Genomic DNA, 23,270 nt, shown 5'->3' on the forward strand with positions numbered 1-23,270 from the left:
TTTAAAAAATTATAGTTGGGTTAAATAATCAAAGTTTGGAGAGCACCAAGCCAAGATGGTGGCTCTCTATGTATCTCTAACTCCTCAAGGCACATGAGAGTCGTTTCTCTTCTCATAATTGCAAGTGCCCTAAAGAGTTCATCATTTGTTCTCTACTCTTTCCCCAGCTTCCTAAAGATGTCCAGGCAGCTACTCCTTGCTTATATCAGGGAGATTTATGCTGTCATTACTATAATTGTTGTCTATGAGTGCTTGTGAGTAATGGCTCATAGAAATGTGTTCTATTGAACAGACCAGGAGGCAACAGAAAATCAATCTGTTAAAAACCATGCTTCTCTTAAACTTCTCAATTTAGTCCCCAACCCCCATTTTCCTATCTGCTCTTGACAAAGAGATCCAGCATTTTGGGACCCTGAAGTTGCCAAGATTACTAAGCATTAGTAGTACGAGGGAAGGGTGCTTGGCAGAGCTCTGAAGCTCTCCCAGTCCCGCCGGTCTCAGCCAGCCCCAGTTCTGGTCTCAGATCAGATGCTGAAAGCCTGGCTAGACTCAGCAAAGTGGGTCTCCTCAACCTTTACCTATCTCCAACTTAGGGGTGCTGCTCATGACCCCTGGGAAAACTGTCAATAAAGCAGTTTAATGTACACATGCCTAAATAAAAAATTAAAAAAAAAAAAAAAGGAGTTGTGGATCTGAGACTCTGTAACTCAAAGAGAAAGCCAGCCAGGCCTCATGGTCCTCCCAAGGAGGGGCCAGGTATGACCCACCTCAGGCCTGACAGCATTTTGGCCATGCTCAGCCTTTGCTTCATGGTTAAGCAAGAACCATTTCTCTCCATTTAAAGGGGGAAAGATGCCCTACCTGATTCCAAAGTGGGCCAGTCTGGCCTGGCTCTGCGAGGCACAGACTCACTCAATGGTCTTGCAATTAGGCAGGACCTGGAAAGCTCCTGGAAGTGACTTCCCCTGGCAGACACTGCCCAAGATTGAGAAAGAATATTTCTGGTGCACACATTGACCCTGCATTGAATTATGCCAGCAGAATATTTGCAGTGGAAAAAGTCAGTGCTATGGTGGTGACATTAAAAATGTCTCCTTGGCAGACTGGTTAATCTCCTTTCATTGTTTAAATGTGCCTACAGGACCCAGGAGAGTCACAAATCTGTAGGAAAGGGAACTGGCTCTCAGAATTAGCTGGCAGATATATAGTTATCCTGACAACTGGTCAGGAGGCCATGTAGCCGGTGCATTACTTATGCCATCAGCACTTGGGAGTCACCATGACCCCTGTGTCCTAAATAAGTGTCCCTTTGACAGGAGCGTAAGCAGAACTGGCCTCCAGAGCAGGGCCCTCTGAGACCGATCAGACCGTCTTGAGTTTGACAGCTCCGCGGTGATACAAGGAAACATAATGTCATTTTGGGGCAATGTCAGTCACACTCAGAGCCACGTAGAAGGCCTTATAGCCTTGCTCAGACCACCCATAGTTAAGTTTGGTCCTCAAGCTTTCTGGAATAAATGTAATGTAAAAGTATGATGAAAAAAGGAAGTGCTCCGCAGACAGATCCGGTGTGGGAGAACAACTTTCTTTTCTATGAGGGTGAGATTGTTGGTAAGAAATAAATTTTCTCTAGCTTTCAGGGTTCTCATCTCTAAAATGAGGATAAGAACTCTTCTATAGGTATTACTGTGATGAGGGCTGTATGCAGTCATGTAGGCCAAGCCTGCCAAGCACACACAATTGTGTTAGCTACCCCCACCCCCGCCAGCCCCCCGAGAGCTAACGTGTCTCCCACCACGTTGTCTCTGTTTGCAGCCGTCAGTGTCTGTGCTTCCCTTTATGTCCAACCCAGAGTTACTAAGGCTTGCTTTGGCTTTTTTCTTTCAAGAGTATTAATTCATTCTTGTATTCAGTCTCTCAGCACAAATGTATTTTTCTGGTGCAAGGAGGGTACTGGGGACACAATGTTGAGCAAGTTAGACATTATGCCTGCCCTCGCAGAGCTTCCAGCTCACAGCCAAGGTAGACAAAGATCAATGGGCCTGTGGTAGCAGGTGGTTAGAGGAGGCCTCCCCCAGGAAGGGGTGTTTAGTGAGATCTGAAGGAAATGTGCTAATACGGCCACATTCCCTCCTCTGTTGACTCATGCTCAATGATGGACGTTTAGAAATTGGCTGGAAAGGACTACTCAGGGCTTATCAGGCAGAGAGCAAATCCGCAGCCCTGGCTTTATTATTTCTGTTCTCTAACCAGCTCAGCTGGCCAGCCATGTCCTCAGTCTCAAGTTTGAAGTGGAATTAGAAAGTGGGACTCAACAAAGCAGAGTTTGGCAACGGATGATACATAAATTTGGCATTGGTATTTTGCATGCTGGTTGGCTCGCCAATTTCACTTCTGGAAATTTACACTAAAGAACTAATAACTTACTTGTACAAATATTTGACTACAAGGATGTTGTTTGCCAAATTATCTTCACACAACATTTGAAACAATCTAGACCCTCCAAAATAGTGGATTGGGTAAATAAATACTGATAAATGTACTCAGAGGAATAATAAGGAGCCATGAAAATGGTTTTATAGAAAATAGGTATCAACATGGAAAGACATTCACAACATGTCTTAATTGAGAAAAGGGAAGTTATAAAATGATACATATCACATTATTTCTATAATATTTCTCAGAAAAATATGTCAAAAAGTATTATTAATAATTTCTAGATTATAAAATTAAGAATGATTTTATTGTCTTTTGGTTTAGTTTTTTAGTTTTTCTCCAGCTACTATATATTCTCTGACTATTAAGGAAATGTTAGCATAAAGTTAGAACTCTCACTGGAAAAGATGGTCAACATCATTAGTCATTAGGAAAATGCAAGTCAAAACCACAACAAAATGCCACTTTACACCTACTAGCATGGCTATTAACAAAAAGGTGGCTCCTGGGAGGATGTGGAGAAATTGGAAGCCCTACCGATTGTTGGTGCAGCCACTTTGGCACAAATGTTCACAGCAGCATTATTTATAATGGCCACAAAGCCAAACCAACCCAAGTGTCCACCACCTGATGCGTGGATCAACAAATGTGATCTGTCCATACAATGGGAAGTTATTAAGCCTTAAAAAGGAATACTGACACATACTATAGCAAGGATGAATCTTGAAAACATTACACTTAGTAAAAGAAATCAGATACAGAGGTCATATTTTATATGATTTCATTTATATAAATTGTCCAGAATAGGCAAATTCACAGAGATAGAAAGTACATTAGTGGTTGCCAGGGGCTGGGGGCAGTGACTGGTAATGGGGTACAGTGTTTCTTTTGGGGATGATAGAAATATTTTTGAATTATATAGGGGTGATAGTTACGCAAACTGTGAATATACTAAAAAAAACTATTGAATTGTATGCTTACAAAAATTAACAAAACAAAAAAGTAGAACTGACCGCTCTGCTATTAATCCTTTTGTACAGTGAAAAGTTGCTGTCAAGATCCTCCCAACATACATGAGACCAACACTCCTCTAGCCCTTCCTCCGGAAGGGCTACAGAACCACAGGAACAACAGGAATTAAAGCCTTGGCATTCATGTATTAATGATGACTTTTAATTTTTTTTGTATTTTGATGTTTTGACATCTTGGAGCCTTACTCAAGCAGGAAGGATCATCCTTCCAGGACTAGTCAGTTCCTAGAGATAACAAACAACTTGCCTATGAGTGTAGCTTCCATATTCAAAGCAAACAATCCAGAGCCCATACCCTCAGCCATGGTCTTTATTGGGCTTTCATACTCAGGACCACTCTTTCCCTGCCATAATCATCCCAAAGTCATATACCAACCAACTATGGACAGTCCCTAGTCCATGGAGCTTAGGATGATTATCTAAACCAGACAGTCTTAAACCCGCTCTCTCTGCCTAGCCTGTTTCTTCCTGAGGAAACTGCAATAAAAGCTCTTGCCCACATTTTCCTCTTGCTCCTGCTTCCTGACTGACTCTGGTGCTTCGTATATGGTCCTTTGCATAGTATGTCATGCTTCCCGTTCATGTTAGTAAAAAAACTTTCTCCCTCCCTGACAGAATTCGCATGTCTGTGTCTTACCCTAACTGATTAAAGCAAATCTTGGGTACCCTTAAAACAATATACCTCCACACGATTGTCAAACCCTGGTCTGACATATTGGCAGAAATCACAGGAGGAACAAAGAAATCAGTGCTTCTATGAGGTAACCAGCAGAAGAGACAATAATTGATATTGTCAGAATCTTTCTCCAGGACTCCTGAATGTCTCTTATGAGCTGATTTTTCAAAATCACTTTTCCCATACATAGCCAACATCCATCTCTATCCTATTATGGGTTACCTGTGGATACCCAGGACTTAATGGTCCCAGGGTCTCACCATCATATAAACACACATGTAATGTGTGTGTGTGTTGTGTGTGTGTGTGTGTGTGTGTGTGTGTGTGTAATTGCATTTTTGGTCCATCGATCATGGATATCCTAGGTAGTTGGAACTACCTAGGAATGATTAGGGTTTTCTCTGCATTACAATATCTAACTTGACACAAATTAAGGTGATCTATTTTTTATCCTTTTACTTCTCGAAGTCAGAATGGCCATCTCAAATGTAAAATGGGATCTACTGTTAAGGGATTAGAGACAATCCGTGATTTAGGAGTTAGTTACCGCACACATGGGCCATGCAAGCACACAGGAGAGCTAATCTCCCCTTCCCTCAGACAGCAAAAGGATTTGTATTTTTATTGATTACTGTTTTGTAAGTAAAAACCAAATGACTGAATTTGTGGAGAGGTAGAAGTGCCCCCAGGGTCTTGAATAAGTAGGTGCAGGAGAGTGAGCCCCCAAGGAAAGACAGGAGAGGAGAGAGTAGGCTCTGATGGAGATGGCAGGTCCAACTGGGATGAGAGAAAGCCATTTCAGGCTGTTTGTTGTCTGACTTCAGCAGACCATGCCTGAGTAGCTTTAGCCTGGCATCTTGCCCATTTTCCCGTTGTCATAGGAGAATCACCCTGGCTTGACCAGATCACTGAGCAGGAATCTAACCCAAGTAGATGCAATAGCAAATTTGAACAAGTCTGTATTGCCTTCGAGCAACACAAAGAAATACAAAGAAAGACCGAGATCTTTCTTCTGAGATCAAATGGCTCAGAGTTGATGGAACCAGAAACAATCATTATGAGTCTCGAAGACTACTTGGCTTTAGGTCACTGTTTACCTTTGGAGAATGAGTTTCTTTATCTGTAAAATAGGGGCAATAATAATAGCTATTTCATAGAACTGTTGTGAATATTAACAAGATAACACATAGAAAAACTTGGCAGGTTCTGGAGGAAGGGAAGATAATGTCCCAAGCTCATGAGACCTTGTTAAGAATTTGAGATTCTATTTCATTTATTTTCCTTTAAAAGAAATAAAAGAAGAAGGAGGTGCCATCTATTTCAAAGGATTAGTCTAGTCATATCAGCTTCTTTCTAAATAACATTTCTCCTTCTGGTTGTACTTTGGATCCACAGCTAATGTGCATTAGTTTCTAATTTCCCTTCAGCCACTCTCCAGAACTGCAATATTGGTTCTTTGTCTTAGGGATATTTCATTTCCTCAATCATGTTAAATCAAACAAACCTCCCACACCAGCAAACAGAAAGGAGCAGCTCTGGGCTCTGAACTAATTTGCGCTGGCAAAACTGATCAGGCCTCCTCCAGTGTCTTAATTAGGAGTCTTAATCCCTTTGATTTAAAACCAGAAGATATACAGGACATGGTAGGAAACTCTGAGCATATTTATTTAATACAGACAAATAGGGTTTAGAAAGTTCACTTAATACACAGTGTCAAAAGAAATGTATGTCGCTTTCTTGCTAATAATTCTTCCAGGATAAAGTATGGCTCAGGCTCCGATTAGAGCAATCAGTTTGCATGGTCTCTTTCATTTAAAGAGACAGTTATTCCCAACCCACTCGGTGTTTCCGGAGACTTTTGACTGGTTTGCTTTAATGTCTCCTGTGACATAAGGAAAGCGTGACTCAGAATATATGCAATATTGTTCACATTGAATTTAAAAAAATGGGATGAATGGGCGGTGGTGGATGGAGGCTGAACACCGGAAAAAGAAAACAGAATATTGATGATTGTGAATGATCTCGGCAGACTTCCCGCACAGACGCTAGAATGCTTCGGGGATTCGGTTATCAGGTGGGTTCTCCTTGAACCCTATCCAAGGTGGTTCTGTTCTTGAGGAGACAAAAGGACAAGGTCAGGGTGGACTGCTGAGGTGCTTAGCAAGGGGCCCGGATCAGCACCGGGAGGCTTCACCCCCTGGGATGATGGGTGTGGGCTGCTGGGGAGCTTGCCTTTGACAGGAGCCCAGCACGGGGGCATTGACTAGAAACTAGGTGAGTGTGGTGATGACTGATGTGAACCCCAGACACCTTCAAAAGGATTAGAAGGAGATCACGTGGCTGAGTGGGCCTTGTGCTCTGTGGTCTTCAGGCCACTTTCTCCATGGAACCATGACTGGATCTCCAGAAAGCTCAGCCTCTCAGGAGGAGCGCTCATGATTTTGGATGCTTCTCAGCACTGATCTCAGGGCACAGTTATTCATGACATAGTGCGTCGGATGCTCGAGAGGGGTCCGAACGCCTGCGATCTAATGCGGTGTCTTAGAATACGTAAATAATGACCAGTGTAATTGGAGTGAGTTACGTGGGTTTGAGCGCACACAGAAAACAGTGATGTCATGTTCCCTTTCATGTAAAAAGACAATCTTTGTATATCTAATTGTTCATGGATTGGAGTAGAACCAAATTTAGTGTGTGTTGAGTCTTTAAAAATTAGTTTGATCACTTTCAAGAGCACAGAATAAGCCCAAGTAGGCAAAACTTAAAAAAAAAAAAAAAAAGTAACCCCAGGTGTTTAAAATACTTTCTTTAACAAGATAGGATCGGGAGGGAGACAAACCATAAGTGACTCTTAATCTCACAAAACAAACTGAGGGTTACTGGGGGGAGGTGGGTAGGGAGGGGGGGTGGGGTTATGAACATTGGGGAGGGTATGTGCTTTGGTGAATGCTGTGAAGTGTGTAAACCTGGTGATTCACAGACCTGTACCCCTGGGGATAAAAATACATTATATGTTTATAAAAAAATAAAAAATTTAAAATACTTTCTTTAATGTGTGAAACAATTAATCGACATAGTATTTTTTTGTAATTAAAAGTCACTGTCATCTCTTTTATTTCATTTATTTCTATAGTACCCCTGTGAAGTTGGAAAGTCTTATTCCTATTTTACAGAAAAATAAAACAAAGCCAGCTAAGAAACAAAGCTGAGAAATTCACCTAGAGAAATACAGAGGCAGGACTGGAGTTTGGTCTCTCACCTGTTAGACCCTAGAAGGATCCGGGATGAATAAATTGTCTGTTGGTGTGTGACCGGGGGCTGATAAAGACTGACAGATGATGTTGAAAAAAGTTCATCCCCTGAAATGTCTTCAATGTGCCCCTTCCCCTAGGTTTTATTTACATCAGGTCTTCTTGAGAAGTAATCGACATCCCATCCAAATTATCAGTAATTCCAAAATTAGTGAAATCTAAGCCAGTAAGATTTGATTGTTTACTTTTCCCGAGCACATAACCATTATCCACAATCTAAGGCCTGATCCCGCATGATTATCCCAGAAACGGGACGTTTACTCTGGTGTCCCCAAAGTGCTGCTCGGCTGCCTCAGGTGAGTATAAATAAGAAAATAAAGACCCTCATCTAAGTGTGGCTGACATCTCCGCTGGAGAAACGGGGAGGCCCGGGAGGGTTTAGAGGCGGGCAAGTCCGTCCCCCAGGCTCCCCAAAGATGCTATGGATGAACGTGCGGCAGCCCCCAACGGTGGGAAGAGATAAGCCGCATAGGCGTGTGAAACAGTTACACATCAGCACACCCGGCCGTTTGTCAGCAGAAAAAAACCCGCAAGCGCCGCTGAATAATTATGGCTTGGACTATTGATCGGGACCACGGAACAGTTTCCAAATGCTTTTAATTTGCCAAACAGAGGGAAGTGAGCTGCAGCGAGGTTGCTTTCAATAACGGCAGTTCTCCCTCTGCTAATTAAGGGGAGAGCTTAACAAGGTGGAGGGGATTGTTTGAAAATCCTGCCAAGTAAAATCTATGGCCATTTGAAAGGTGGCGAATGGCCGATGAAGGGCTCGTCGTAAGAAACGCTGAACACAGTTGCTCTGGGCTGGGCTTCGGTCCCGTAGGAGACCCCAGTTGGTCGGGGACCCACGACTCCCACTGGCTGGAGGGTTCACGCCATGCTCCTCCGAGAGAAGCGGGTCCACGGCTGATAGGAGGTCTGCCCTCTGGCGTCAAGGACACTTGCCACCCTCCAGTGGCCTCAGTGCATATATTTAGTACTACACTGGGGTTTGCATCCTTGATGAGGAATGACAGTATTATCTAATTGGAACTGACGAGTGATTTAAAAAAAAACACATTATTATTAATGAAAGTGCCGTTTTTTTTTCAGATTTCCTTAGTTTTGAACCCAGTGCCTTTTTTCTGTTCCAGGATCTATCTGAGATCCTACATTCCTTTCAGTCATCACATCTCCTAGGCTCCTCTTGGTTGTGACAGTTTCTCAGCCCTCCTTTGTGTTTGATGACTTTGACAGGTGTGAGGAGTCGTGGGCAGGTGTATTGCAGGATCCTCCTTTGTTGGAAGGCGTCTGATGTTTTTCTCATGATGAGACAAAAAAGCATGAGATAAAGTTGGCCTGATCAAGGTGAGGAGGCAAAATCAATTCTGTACAGCAAATGTAGGCTAACTGCCCCCTTTTCTGACATCAGAGAGACACACAGGTAGACTTCGCATCTTCCGAAGTGTCTAGCCCTGGTCCTCTACAGCAATAATGCAATTTGCTGGATGGATGAACAGGATGATGGATGGAAAAACATGTTCTCACCTGCCACATCCCTACTGTCCTCATGTAACTTTATGTTAGTATTGTGCGAAATCTCTCAAAGGACATTCAACCCCTTTTTAATCACGCCACAGTAAAATTCATGTGGACAATATATGTCTTCACTCTTGTTTTAAGTGTGTACTTGAATTGGTCCCAGTGTTTATCAGACCTTCAGTCCTAGTGAAATCTTAAGATTTGCACAGACTCGTCTCAGAGGTTGCAACAAACTAAGCCCACAAGTACAACATAGTTGTACCCACCAAGATCAGTTCTTGATCTTCAAAACTGTCGGATATTTTGTAAGATGACGTGCTTATCATAAAAAGAATAAAAAAGGAATTGGAATTGTTTAGCCTAGAGAGAAAAAGACTATGGATGACTTCATTACTATCTTCTACGATTGTGGAAGAGTGCAAAGGGTCACTCAGACTTGAGTCACAGTCAAGCTCTGGGACCATGGGCAAGTTACTTGATCTCTCTGTGCTTCAGTTTCCTATCTGTAAAATGAACAAAATAATGCTTATCTGGCAGAGCCAGGGCGTGTTTACAGGGAGATACTGTATGTCATGTGCTTAGCACGGTTCCTGGCACGGATGGGTTATTCAAGAAAATTTAGTTACTATCTCACCTGCTACATGATCTACATATAAAAATTAAAGCACTTCCTATTTTTATGAGTCTTTGCAGCTTAGAAAAAGCATTTTCTCACCATTTTAGGTGATAAAACCATTGTTGTCCTTGCCCTTCAAATGGTAAATAAAAGAAAATGGCTTTTAATTCAAGAAAGAGTGGTTTTGGTTGGAAAAAGCACATTTTTGGCCATGGAGATAATAAAACTCAGGGCAAGTTATCTGGGGGACACTGTGAACTCTGTCCTTTGGGAGTTTCCGAGCAGAGTGGGCAGTGTGGGACAGATAGCCTTGCCCACCCCCCCCAGCCATCAAGTCTTGACTGAGGGGAGCAACACACTGTAGTTCTGGGAGATGTGGGCGGTGTCAGACTCCGTTTATCCTAGAACACTCTAACCCCACCTTCTGCCTTTGGGAATGTTCCCAATTCTGCCTCCAGAACTCAGTTTCCTGGAACTAAACTTCGTGGGTGGAAGTAAATCTTAGGGTGTAACCCAATGTGCAAGAAATACATTATTTCTGTATACTTAAAAAAAAAATCAGTTTAAACCCACTTGTGAACTTCTCAGTCAGGCTGAGAACTTTCAGTCATTTAGGAGTCGCTCTCCAGGGTCATGCCAGGGTTCTGGGATCTCAACCTGGTACAAAAGTCCAGGAAAACTCCGGTCCCACTGGGGCCTCCAGGTGCATTAGGGAGCCCTGTGCTGAACAGTCCAGGCCCCGACCTCCTACAGTGCCCCTGCCCCTAGGTGTCTGTCATTCCTTCTGAAGAATCAGCAGCCTGAGGACAGGACCTGTGTCCTTTCTCACCACCCTAACAAACAGTGCTCGAGGACCCGCGCGAACGGTGCTCCTGTCACTGAGCACGCTCCTGCGGGTTCGTCCGTCCTGACACCCGCGCGGTCTCCGTGGGCAGGGCTCGGAACTGGCCGTGGTGGCCGAGACTGCGCGTTTTCCCCACATCTGTTTTCTCCTTGACGGAACCTCCAGGTTTTAGGTGGGCAAATGGCCGCCTGAATAATAATGGTTCCCCGCTTTCCTGAGGGGCACCTGCGCTATGGCTGGAGAGAGGACAGCTCTGAGCCCGTCCGGCTCTGCCCTTCCCGGTCCTCCCTCCCCCTGGCTGCAGCGCGGACCGGATGGGAAGCCGCCTTCACCGTGAGGGTGCGGGAGCACCCTAGGAGCAGGGGAACCACGGGAGGGAGGAGGCTGGGACCCCAACGCTGTGGGGCCTCTGCACAGACCCCAGACTGCTGGGGGCGAGAGGAGTAACTTCTGTTTTGCACTTTGTGAGAGAGGCTGAGCCTCATCCCCTTGAACACCCTCAGTGTTGTACCCTCAGTGGTGCGGCCCAGTGCCTGGCAGGAGCAGGCCACCCTCTGAGTGCGGCCCTTCCGGTGCCCTCCCTCTCGGGGTTTCCATCCTGCCCCATGCAGCTCCCGGGGGAGGCCACCCAGAGGCCAGGAGTCACCTCAGCCTGAGTCGGCAGCTGTTTCCAGTTTAATGGGAGGACACCAACGATGATGTCTCCTTGCGAGGAGTGGGCCTGTCCTCCCTGGAGAAGTATGGAAGGTCCTGGCACTTCCGTTCTTGCTGAGCTTGGAGGTCAAGGGGAACAGAGGTCTCAGAAAAGGGCAGGGAGGTGATGGACCTGCAGAAGATGCATTTGCTGCTCTGGAACAAGTCTGAATGTCAGTGAAAGGGGAGAAGACACCACCCGGGTCAGTTTCACGCTAGGACATGCCACTGAAAATGTCCCCTCTCCTTCTGCTGGGTTGGCTGGGTCAGGCCTGCCAGGACCCCTGGGAAGTGCTGGGAGCTCAGCCTCTAGGATTCTTACCAGCTCTCTCGGGTGTGGAATGGTCCATGGGCCCACTGCAGCCCAGGTGGCATGAACCGTGGCTCATTCTGTCTTCTCTCTCAGTGGGGGTTCCTTTGGGAAACTGAGGACTCTACTCCTTGGACCCTTGTCTCTCAGACTCCTGCCCTGTAGATCCCTGCTCTTCAGCCTCTGCCCAGACCATGTCAACGTCTGTTCCTCAAACCCCTGCTCCACGGATCCCTGCCCATTCCTTAGCAACATTGCATTAATTCATTCCTTGACTCTCCCTGGGGTTCTGGGTCCTTCTTCTGAACTTGGGTGTCTAGGATCAAGAAAGTACCATTACTCTAAACATTTTCAGTTTGTATTTTGGGGGATATGGGTGGCAAGCATCCATTTCTCATTCATGATGGTCAGTAGAGTCTTGGGGTTGAATTTCTTATTTTATCTACCATTTGTTGAGTGCTTACTGTGGGTCAGGTGCTTTGCTAAGCACTCATAAGTGGATTCACTCACAGGGGATTCTCTCTGCAATCTTATAAGACTGGTGTTATTATGATCCCCATATTACAAATGAAGAAGCCAGGGCTTGGGGAGGGGGTGCTCGGTAGCTCACTGTGGTAATCCAGCTCACAAGATAAACCTCAGAGCCAGAGCCAGAGTCACACCCGGGGAAGCTGGCCCAGATGCCATCTCTCCCAGCTACTTCAGCTGTGTTCCTGGTATTCTAAAGCATATGGTCTGGGATGCAAATGCAAATTACCTTTAATGAGGGCAGAGAAGGGCAGGACCAGATGAGCTGTATCAAGAGTCAGACACCCTGGACGATAGTAAAGCCAGATACAGAGGCATGAGGGTCAAGAGGTCATGTTCCAAGATGACCAAGAACAGGGGAGACTAATGAAGCAAGAGGTGGGTGGGACAGAATGGCACAGGGTGTCGGCTGAGAATAAGGCAGAAGGCCAGGAGCTCCCTGCTATTGGCTGTTGGCCACCTGGGTCAGGGAGAGGCCTCCTGGCTTGCAGGTGTTGGTAGGGCCCTGGGATGGGGAGGTCTGGTGTTAGCACCTCTCCCTCACAGTGAAATTAGCTGCTTGCTACAGCTCCTGTCCTTGCAAACCTGTCCTGGGAGAAGTAGGAGAAGGTTCTGGAAGGTGTAGATATGGGACCTTCTCCTTCTATACACACACACACACACACACACACACACACACACACACACACAGATGAACATCTCCTCCAGCAAGGAGGGAGGGGGCCCCCCAGGCAGACCATGACTTCTCTGACATAGAGCTTTCCCTCTCCAACCTCATCTTTCTACAGTCCCTCGCAGCTGCAGGGCTGAACAGTGAGGAGCAGTCCTTGCCAAACCAGCCATCCTATGCCACAAACCTCCTCCATTCATTTTCAGATTTTATGTGCTTTAAAATAGCCTTTCTGGTAGGTGCCCAAACCCAGCAGACCTGAAAAATGCCTACCGGCTTGAAAAACCTGAAGGACACTGCCTTCTCTGACCAGACTCAGTGCTGGCCCCACCCCCCATGCTCTCCCACAGTACATCTCTAGGAGCAGAGAGCCCCCCCTCCAAACTTTTCCCAGTAACCCCCATTCCAGCAAACACTCCATAGGAAGCTGGTAGGAAGGAAGTGCCCTAATGGCCTGGCAGGAGAGAAAGCTCCATTTTCATCCTCCAGACGCTGAGATGGACCAGGGTACTCATGGGTCAGATTCACAATGAGTTTGGCTTCACATTGCAGTTTGGTGACAGGACAGGATGAGAATCAGGAGGGAGGCAGGATGGCAGCCTTGTGTCCATTTTCATGGCCTCTCTGTTCTGTTCCTTTTCCGCGCTGACCCCTCAGAAGCTTCAAGGGCCCCAGGAAGGCTGCTGGCGGGTGTTTGCCGCAGTGGAGGTGTCCCTGCCCATGATGCCGCAAGCCAGGCTGACTGCTTCAGTGGGACATGGGACAACAAGCTGTGGAGAGGCTTCAGACACTGGGCTGTGCCTCGCTATATAAAATATGGTCTGCACCTTCAGGGAGAGGCCAGAAAATACAAGGTACTCTGGGTGCACACGGTAGGGGAACCTAAGACCTTTGGAAGTTGGGGAAGGCTCTCTGGAGGAAGTGACCTTGAGTCTGGGACTGGGAGGAAGACCAGGGGCGAGGACTCAGGTAGCAGCGTGATGACCGGGGAAGGCATGCTACATGCAGAGGGAAGAGCACATGCAGGCTTCCCAGAGGCAAGCCAGCGCCAGCAGTGAATGCGACAGCACAGTCCCTTCAGCATGCGCCGAGTGGAAAATGCCAGGGTGTGGCGGGCACCCAGAGGCCGGGAAGTTCAGTGGGCCCGGAGGCTGGTGAGCCTGTAAGTGGGACTTAGAGAGTTTGGGTGCCACTGGGCAAGGTTTGTTTGGGTCACTGCTGTATCCCCTGCAGCTAGATGGGTGACTAGCACAGAGTAGCTGCTCGTCCGTATTTGTGGCTCAGTAAGTATGAGCACGGAGAGATTTAAGCAGGGACAAGACCTGACGAGTTCCGCATTTCAGAATCACCACCAGGTTGCAGCACAGAGAATGTATTTCAGGGCTGTGAGGCTGAGGCAGGGGGCGGGGAAATGGCAGGGGCCCCCACCACACGTGGCAGTGGCGGTGGAGACGATGGGATGATAAAATCCACAGGACTTGATGATAGGGCTGTGGGCGGTGGTGGGAACAAGGATGTCTAGAAGGGCATCAGGTGCAACATCCTCTGAGATGAGCTCCCCGGCAAGGTATGGACCACAGCCCTGATGCAGGGGCTGTGGCTCACCGCGGCCATCCGTCAGAGCCTGGGCTGCCTTGTGCTGTTCGGTCCTCTCAGCTACAAAATGGAGGCACTGCTCTTGGCCTTGCGGGGACAGCAAGTGAGCTGAGATCATGCAAAGCGCATAGCACAGAGCCTGACTCGCTGAGGAGGTGCAGTGTAAAGCCTCTGGTTCCCTTGAGCTGGCCTCTGAAGGACCGCGGGAGATGGGGTCAGGGGAGGACATCCAGGTGGTGGGACGGGAGAGCACAAGATGTCTGTAGGAAAGCACAAGGAGCCCTGAGTCATCCAGCTTGACTGAAGTGTGGGCAAGTGTACGAGAGCGGGAGCTCGCAATGGCCGGGGGAGACCAAGAGGGTCTGCGGTGCCCTCTGCACCCGCCCGCGGTGCTCCCGTGCATGCTGCCGCCTCCCACACATCGCCCAATCTCCACACCCCCGCGGGGGTTTGCACACTGCGTGGACCTCACTCATCAGCCGTTGAAGGTTTGGGGCAGGGGAATAACTAGAGGGGCGCTGTGCGTTAGGTGTGCGGTTCACACAGGTAAGGGGGGCAGGGTCGCACTGGAGCCTAAGCAGCGTGTCCTCCTTGTCTAGGCAGCCACCCTGGGACTCTCCACCACCTACAAAGACAGCCCAAGCTCACTTTCAAGTTCTGGTTCTGTGAAGCTCACTTGCGCTGCTGCCCTCCCCTGTATGCCCTTAGTCGGCCTCACACCACCTCGGAGCCCCAGTGTGTGGACACCTGGCTTCCTCTCCTTTCCTCCAGAGTACCTCGAATGACAAGAGGCAAAGACACTAAGAACCCAGGATCCCTGTCGCAGCGGAAGACCAGACCAAATCATACTGTTTCCTTGAGGGCTAATGCTTCATTTATAAAAATTCACACCAAGGGGCACCTGGATAGCTCAATGGGTTAAAGCCTCTGCCTTCAGCTCAGGTCATGATTTCAGGGTCCTGGGATCGAGCCTCACATCCGGCTCTCTGCCCGGCAGGGAGCCTGCTTCCCCCTCTCTCTCCCTGCCTCTCTGCCTACTTGTTATCTCTATCTGTCAAATAAATAAATAAAATCTTTTAAAAAAATTTCACACCAAGTTTGCCTTCCGTTACATAACATTCATGCCTATTTTAATTTTAAAAATGGCTTTAATCTCTACTTATATAGCTTATCTTACCCAAATACTTAAGCAAAATGAACACCCTTGGAAGATGCACCCAATGTATTCTGTGGCTTGGAGCTCGCCTTGACCCACAGCAGCGTGCTCCCGAGCTATGGGGTTATCCCACTGGGGAGGCTGCCTTATACTTTAGGGGGGTCCTTGTGCCCAAGTGTTTTCTTTGGCTTGGGGCACCTCTCCTTTTAGTAGCATAAACACGACCTTCATTTGCATTTCCATATACTTTGTGATATCCCCATCATCGTGCGTATCTCATCGTGTTAGGAAGTAGTTTGGGCGGTGGGTTTGCCAGCCCTGCCAGTGCTGTGATGGCAAAAGCAAAAGAAGGGGTTAATCCCGTTCATCACTTTGAGGCTAGTGCACCGACTGGCCACAGGGGGGCGCTCTGTAAAACCAGGAGGGAGCGGCCATGCGGGTCTGTGAACGGTCGGTGAAGTCGGATGCCCACAGCGCTAGGATTCCCTAGGACCACGGCCGCCCTTCTGCAGGGTCACAGGATGGCTTGAGTGAGGCGCCCCCGTCCACTTTCCCTCGCGGCCCACGGCGTGTGTTCACACGAGGCAGCTGGGTCTTCCTTGCAATCCTAGTTAAACGTGCCTTTGCTGCCAGACAGCACCCAAAGCCAAACGCTCAGGGAGAGGAGGCATCTTTAAAGGGCAGGACCTTACTGAGTACCTTACTGAGATGCTGTCCCCATTCCAGGGGCCACCTGAGGCTTTCTGGCAGTTTCACAGCCTCCAGACCACCCCTGCTTGGAAGAGGCAGAGCCGTCAGTCTGCACCCCGCCATAATCTGCCCAGGGACCCTCTCTTCCTCCCCAGGTCTGGCCTCCTTTGCCCTTTTCTCAAAGGAGTTTCCCAGATCTGGGATCTCAAGGCCTTGGGAGAGCCCTGTCTTGGCTCCCCACACCGAAGAAGCCTGAGGCAGGCAGCTGCAGATGAAGTGCTTTTCATTCTGCCACCTCCTCAAGGTCTCGGTTTTGACCTTGACGGGATTTATTGACTCGGGTTATCCAAACATGGATTTCTAGACCACAGGATTTTTCTGAGTGGGCCACCCCTGCTCCTGCCTCTGACTATTTATAAAGCACCAGCTCGGTTTCTGACAGCTCCCACCCAGGGGTGGGCGGGGCGGTCGTTTCTGTCCCTTCTATTTACCTGTCTGGGCAGCTGCAGGAGACAAGGAGCAGACTCTCTGCCTACAAGCAGGCCCCGGAGACTCAGGAGCACAGAAGAGCTGTTATAGCTAGAGCCGATAACCTCTAGGAATTCTTACACAGGAAAGAAGAAATACGTCAATGTTTGCTCAAGAAATAAAGACCAAACTTCTCCGGAAGAACAAAATGTGATTTTCAGATTATCAAAGCTAGCTTCCGTAATCACAGAGGGAACTCAGTGCCTTGAAGCTGTTAACTGGGTGCCTGCTGGTCTCCTTGTTGGCGTCAATCCTAGGTCACGTTCATTACTGATGCCCTCTTTCTTCTCCTCCCCGGCTGACCCCAGCCACTTGCCTCTGTCCTCATCTCCAGCCTTTCCCGCTGCATCCGCCACTATATTATTACTCATATATGGATAAGGTGGGGACAATCACAGGAAACAATAAAGCCTCCTGCCAAGACATAGGCCATTTCTTGCTCTAGCCATTAAAATAGGCTTCTAACCCACCTCCCTGGCTCTAATTTTGTCCCTCTTCATCCTCCACATAGCTGCTGCTTCCGATATCTGTCTAAAATGTAAAACTGACACTACCCGATGCTGGCCACTCCAAGTGTCCTCATGGTCCCATGCAAGGTCTCCAGGATATAGCTCTACCTCTTCTTCCTGTGATTAAACCTATCACCAAAAAGTGCGGCATGACCAGCTCTTCCTCCATAAACCCAGGTTCCAAACACCATATGGGCCTGTCTCAGTGCCTCCCTCCAAATGGGTCTTCCAAAAGAGCTAAGATCTAAGTCAGAAAGTAAGTAAAGGGTTGGGGGAGGGAAATGAGAAAATCTGTTAAGAAAGGCTGTGCAGTGGGATGCCTGGGTGGCTCAGTCAGTTAAGCGTCTTCCTTGGGCTCAGGTCATGATCAAAAGGATGCGCATAAGCTGATCACACTTATAGCAGGCAGCGCCCGGATAAAAAGACAGAACTTGACCAGCCTCCAGGACCGCTCCTCATAGTCACCATGCTTGTCAGGGTCACCATATTGGCTTCTGCTGCCCCACAGCAGTTTTGCCCATTTTTGAAATTTAAATGAAAGTAAACCTACATTTTGTGTTCAGCTTCTTTTGCTAAACATTATGTTGCTAAGACTCAACCATGTCCTGATAGTTATTCATTCTCAGTGCTGTGTGATAGTCAATTGTGGAATATACTTCTTTTTTTATTTTAGAGTGATAGCATGAGCAGGGGAGAGGCAGAGAGAGAAAGGAAGAGAGAGAGAGAGAGAAATCCTCAAGCAGACTCCTCATTGAGTGCAAAGCTCAATATGGGGCTTGATCCCAGGACCCTGAGATCATGACCAGAGTCAAAACCAAGAGTCGGATGCTTAACCACCTGAGCCACCCAGGCACCCCAAGCAGATATAATTCTTTACCTAGTCTACTGTTGATAGGCCCATGGGTCATTTTCAGTGTGGAGCTATTATAAAATGCTGTTCTGAGCATTCTAGTTCATGTCTTGTGGCGAACACAGGGATGCATTTAGCATGGGTATATACCCTTGAGTGAGGCTGCTGGGCCTTGGGAATTGGAGACGCCCAGCTCTGGCTGGTGCTAGCAACCAGTTTTCCAGTGTGTATGATTTGAACCAGTTAATAGAGTGTGAGACTTCTGGGAGTTCCACATCCCCTGGTGTGGTCAGTCTCTCTCATTTCGGCCATTCTAATAGGCCTGGGTGGCATCTCAGGTGATTTTAACTTGCATTTCCTTGAAATAGCTGATGCTGAGCACTGATGCACATGCTTTTTGGTCGTTTAGATATTCTGCCTGTTTCTCCATGAGTTGTCTGTCTGTTTCTTATGGATTTATAGAAGCTGTGTTTTTTTAAGTAGTCAGATATTCACCACTTTCTCCCTCTTAAATCCATTTGGAGTGACTCAGTTTAGCGAGCCTTAATCGCGTGCTATTGGCATGACTGTGTTAGGTGCATGGGATCAAGGAGGGGTGATGTCCAAAGCTCACTCTCGGTCCTCAAGTTTGAGGCCTTGGCTTCTTCCTCTCACTCCCCCCGACCGCCCCACGCACACCGAAGCTTGGCCTGGTGCATGGGAATTAGGCTGAATTTCTGAAGTTCAGTAGTTGACTCTTCCGCAGGTTTCCATGAAAGAAACAGGAGGAGAGGCTCAAATAGTTTGAGGCAGGTGAGGCATTACGGACTCTGTCTGATTTTGCAGATCCGCTAGGAGCCACACTGTAGAGGGGTCTGGCTGCGGTCCCCCGTCTAAGGAATGGACAGAATAGTCAGGGGCAACACCTTATACTGATCTGCCTTACTTCATGCCTTCCAGTCATGGCCGGTACTTTGTGTGGTTTCCATATGTGAGCTTTCCACCTGCTTCAGAATTCCATTGCCATATCTTAACTAACAGCTTCTATTTCTATAGACTCCTATAGAACACAGGCAGGTAACAGTCACAGGAGTCTCTAACTGCCAGACAGAAATTCTTTAATTCTTTATGGATCCTCTCAGGCCTTGTGTTGATCTCATTTCGTGACCTTATCTCATTCTGGGGGATAATGTGCCATAGCAGTAATACCAATGAACAGTGTTCAGCAGGCCTGGGCCTTGACCAGCACGTGACCAAGTTGCTCTGTGACCTTAGGCAAGTTGCTTAATATCTCTGAGCCTTTTTCTCCCTCTGTTCATCTGCCAAATGGGTATCCTATTCTCTGCCATGCCTACCTTGCCAGGTTTCTGGAAAATTAAAATAAGGTGATATATATGAGAAAGCATTTTGAAAAAATTTAAGTTCTGTATAAAGGTTAAGTACTACCTACCCCACACCAAATTGTGTTCCAGCAGAACAATCCGTGTCTCAGGTCTTTTCTTAATCACCAATTTCCATTTTGTTTGTATGAATTGGTGTTCAGACCTGTGAGTCACCCTTGGCTTGGAGTTCTTCTGTGTAAAGGGTACCTCTTTGGTCTAGATAAACTCTTGTACCTTGGCATTTCAGCACATGGATACTTCCTCTGTGACCTTTTCCTTCCTTTGTTTCTTTCCAGGGTCTAGCAGACCTTTTGTCACCTGGACAGGATCCACGCAGGCAGCCTCCAAGCCACATCAAGGGATTTTAATTTCCTCATGGCTTTGTTAGTATTTCATGTTGTTACAGGTCAAAACACAAGGTTATTTACTAAGAATGAGAAATGTCACTAATATGAATTATGGGAGCCCCATGAATTTCCTCTAGGTATTCAGAACAACACACAGTGCCCATTATCCTGGTGAGCTTATCATGGGCCCTGACCTCCCCAGGCTCCTGAGCACAGTGGGCTTGACTGAGGTCCGATGGGAGGACAACCATCCTGGGGCTGGGAAATGCCAGCGCATGTTAGGTTTGTTCAAGGAGCCTCTTCCCATCGGCTGCCATTTCGTTCAAGGAAATTCTGGAAGGTTCGTAATCTATTTCCTAGCTAAGAAGGGAGGGGAATGAAGATATTTATTCACTCATTTGAAAGTCATCTATTTGTCTTCTTACTCCTCTGACAGTGAGCTCCTGCTGTGCAGATACTAATGGGAGAGAATGTATGTAGTGGTTTATGTTTTATTTTCCCATCTGCTTCCTCTTTCTATCACCATAAATGTAGCAAAGAGCTGGGGTAGAGGAGGCCATGATAAGGGAGAGGAGCTCAAGTTCTAAAGGGAAGAAGATGCTTTCGGTCATTGTCAGAAATAGAACTTTTTTAAAGCCTCCCTTCTTCCAGCGTCTGTGGCAAGTTGTTCTTCTCTTTTTCTGTCTCTTCTTCTTCTGAGCACTGGAGTGCCTCTGGGATCTGTTCCAGGCCCCTTTCTCTTTTACCAAGAAGGTCTCAGCTATTCTCATGGCTGTAAATGCCTCCTACAGGCCACCCCTTCCACGGCCAATCCTGACCTCCTCTGAACTGCAGGCGAGTGTACTCACCAGCTCACGTGATATGTCCACTTGGAAGAAGCAAAAGCATGTCCAAATTTGCGTGCCAACAGGGGAGACGTCCACTTTCTTTCCACACCTGCGTCTCCTCCACATTTCCCCACCATGGCAAAACTGGAAACCCAGGAGGCCATCTTGGCCCTCCCCTTCCGCTGGCCCCCACTCTCTCGACCCCCTGCACTCACCTCTGCAAGCTCTGCACATCTCACTCTCTTTCCAGAGCCCTGCAGTGGCCTCCTCATGAAGCCTCCCCTCTCTTTCTCCTGCTCCACGTCTCTGCGGGAAGAAACAGCCAGTGGGAGCTTTTAAAGAAGAGCATTAGTTGTGGTGCCTCTCTGTTCTGAAAGCCTGTGGGCCTCCCGGGCTGGGGCAGCTACTCACAAGCCTCACGAAGCGAAGCCTGGCCCTCTGGCCCGCCTGGCCGCCCCCCTCCTTCCTTGCCCCCTCACTCCACCTCAGCCCCGCAGTCCTCCCTCAGGTCTTCACTGAGGCACTGCCCTGGGCCTGGAATCTGCTCCCTTCTTATCTCAGACCAAAGGTCACTTCTCCAACAAACCTTGTTTACCTCCCTGTTTATTTATCTTCCTTGTTATTATCTTTGGAGCCCTTCCTATTTATAATTATTAATTTATTATGTGTGAATTGCTATAATGTCTGCCCCCTCTATAAGCCCCATGAAGACAGGGATCATGCCCCCCACTTTTTTTGGCCTGTAGCAGGAACTCGATAAAAAACATTTGTTTAATAAATGTCCAAACTACACAAAACCAGCTATTTGAAGTACAAAACATGCACATTATATGTATTCTTTGAGAGCATGTAGATTGTCATTGAAGAAACAAGTACTCCCCTTAGATCTGGGATGGCATGACCTAGGGCCTGTGTTTTAGAGGCTATGCTCTGGCCTGTCGCCAGCTGTGACTCTTCCTGGCGGGGTAAGGAGTCCATATGGCAAACGGGACAGTCCCGTGCAGAGCTCCTGCCTTGACCAATGTGGCCAGGCTCAGCAAATAAAAATACATGATGCACAGTTAAATTTGAATTTCAGATAAATGATCACTCATTTTTTTTTTTTTTTTTAGTGTAAGTATGTCTCATGCAATATTTGAGACGTACTTACACTAAAACCAAATTTACTGTTTATCTGGAATTCAAGTTTGACTAGATGTCCTGTATTTTACTGGCAACCCTTGTCCCAGCTTTAAGACTAAGGGTCTGCAAACTATGGCCTATGGACCAAATCTGACTTATTATTAATTTTCATGAATTAAGTTTTGTTGGAGCACAACAATCCCCATTCATTTGTGTATGGTTTGTGACTGCTTTTGAGAGACAGTCGCAAAACTGAATAGTTGCCAGAGACCGGATTGCCCGTAAAGGCTAAAATAGGTCCTCTTTAACCCCTGAAAGTCAACCGACCTCTGTTCTAGATCATGCTGTGGGTACCCAGCATCTGACAAGCGCCTACTCAACACCCCTAAGCCTGAAAGACCCGCGGATCCCCTTACCCAAGAATCCAACACTGCCACTGGATGCAAACAGCAAGAGGTTTATTGGGACGCAGATACCGGCGGGTGGTCGGCAGCTCCAGCTAACCGAGCACACCAGGCTGGGGTGGTGCAGGATTTTTATAGACAGGTACATACAAGTCCCGGATGGGACGGGGCCGATTGGCTGACAATTTGAACATTTGAAAAAAGGCATACTTGGTGTTAGCGGATTGGCTTTGGAAGACCCGCGAGCGAAGAGAAAGGCGGGAAGGGGAAACAAAGAGGGGAAGTTTGACCTTATTACTCAGCAGAAAGGCATCCTGTCTACGTGACTATGCAGCCCCCTGTCTACGTGACTATGCCTCGGCTATTAGGAGAAGGTATCTTGTTCAAACAGGAGACAAGTGTCATGCCCTAAAAGCCAAGCGGTTACAGAAAGGCAAAAGAGCAGTATGAATTCAACCCTGGGGGAAGGGTCTTTTCATTGTAAGGGGAGGAGGGGTACTCTGACACAACAAAAGAGCAGTTAATTAGTTAACGACGGGGGGGGTCTTTCATTCCCCCCTTTTTCTTTATCATGGATAGAATCTTATATCCATTTGTCCTGTTCTTGCACTAAGTCAGTCTGGGGCTCGGTTTGCTTAAGGAGTTGATATTGCTACGTCAGTACCATGGTCTGGATTACTGACAAGCGGTCTTTTGTGAATTGAACAAGCTTACTTATGACGCAAGGGCCGAATGATAAAATCAGTAACAGAATAATAAGGGGTCCCAAAAGGGTGGATAATAAAGTGGTGAACCAAGGTGATCGATTGAACCAACCTTCAAACCAGCCTTGCTGGGATTCAAAATCCCTTCTCCTCTGGGCCAATCTCTCTCGGAGTTTATCCATTGTCTCCCTAACCACCCCCGTCTGATCAGCATAAAAACAGCATTCCTCCCTGAGGGCTGCACACAGTCCCCCTTCCTTTAGGAATAAGAGGTCCAGTCCTCTCCTGTTCTGTAATACAACCTCTGATAAGGAAGTTAAGGATTTTTCCAAGGCTGTAATAGATTTTTCTATAGCTTCTAAATCAGCGGTCATGGCGGCTTGTAGATGCATAAGCTGGTTGCTTTGGAGTAGGGCAGACGTTCCCGTTCCGATACCCGCCGCTATTCCTCCAACTCCTAGTAATATAGCTAATGTTACAGTGAGAGGCTCCCTTCGATATCTATTTTGTTTTTCATAGTAGTTGAGGATAGTCTCCGAACTG

At 47.3% G+C, this 23,270-nt stretch overlaps 1 long non-coding RNA gene across 1 annotated transcript; it reads right to left on the reverse strand.

Annotated features, from left to right (window-relative positions):
• Nucleotides 1–1,322: 1,322 nt before the first annotated feature.
• LOC116591538 lies at nucleotides 1,323–22,456 on the reverse strand. Its single transcript, XR_004286042.1, has 3 exons — nucleotides 22,263–22,456; nucleotides 7,403–7,412; nucleotides 1,323–1,335 (listed from the first exon to the last, which is right to left on the reverse strand). It is a non-coding gene; the product is annotated as an uncharacterized LOC116591538 (long non-coding RNA).
• Between the last annotated feature and the right edge of the window lie 814 nt (nucleotides 22,457–23,270).

Source organism: Mustela erminea, chromosome 5 (genome assembly GCF_009829155.1).
Source record: "Mustela erminea isolate mMusErm1 chromosome 5, mMusErm1.Pri, whole genome shotgun sequence".
NCBI classification, from domain to species: Eukaryota; Metazoa; Chordata; class Mammalia; order Carnivora; family Mustelidae; genus Mustela; species Mustela erminea.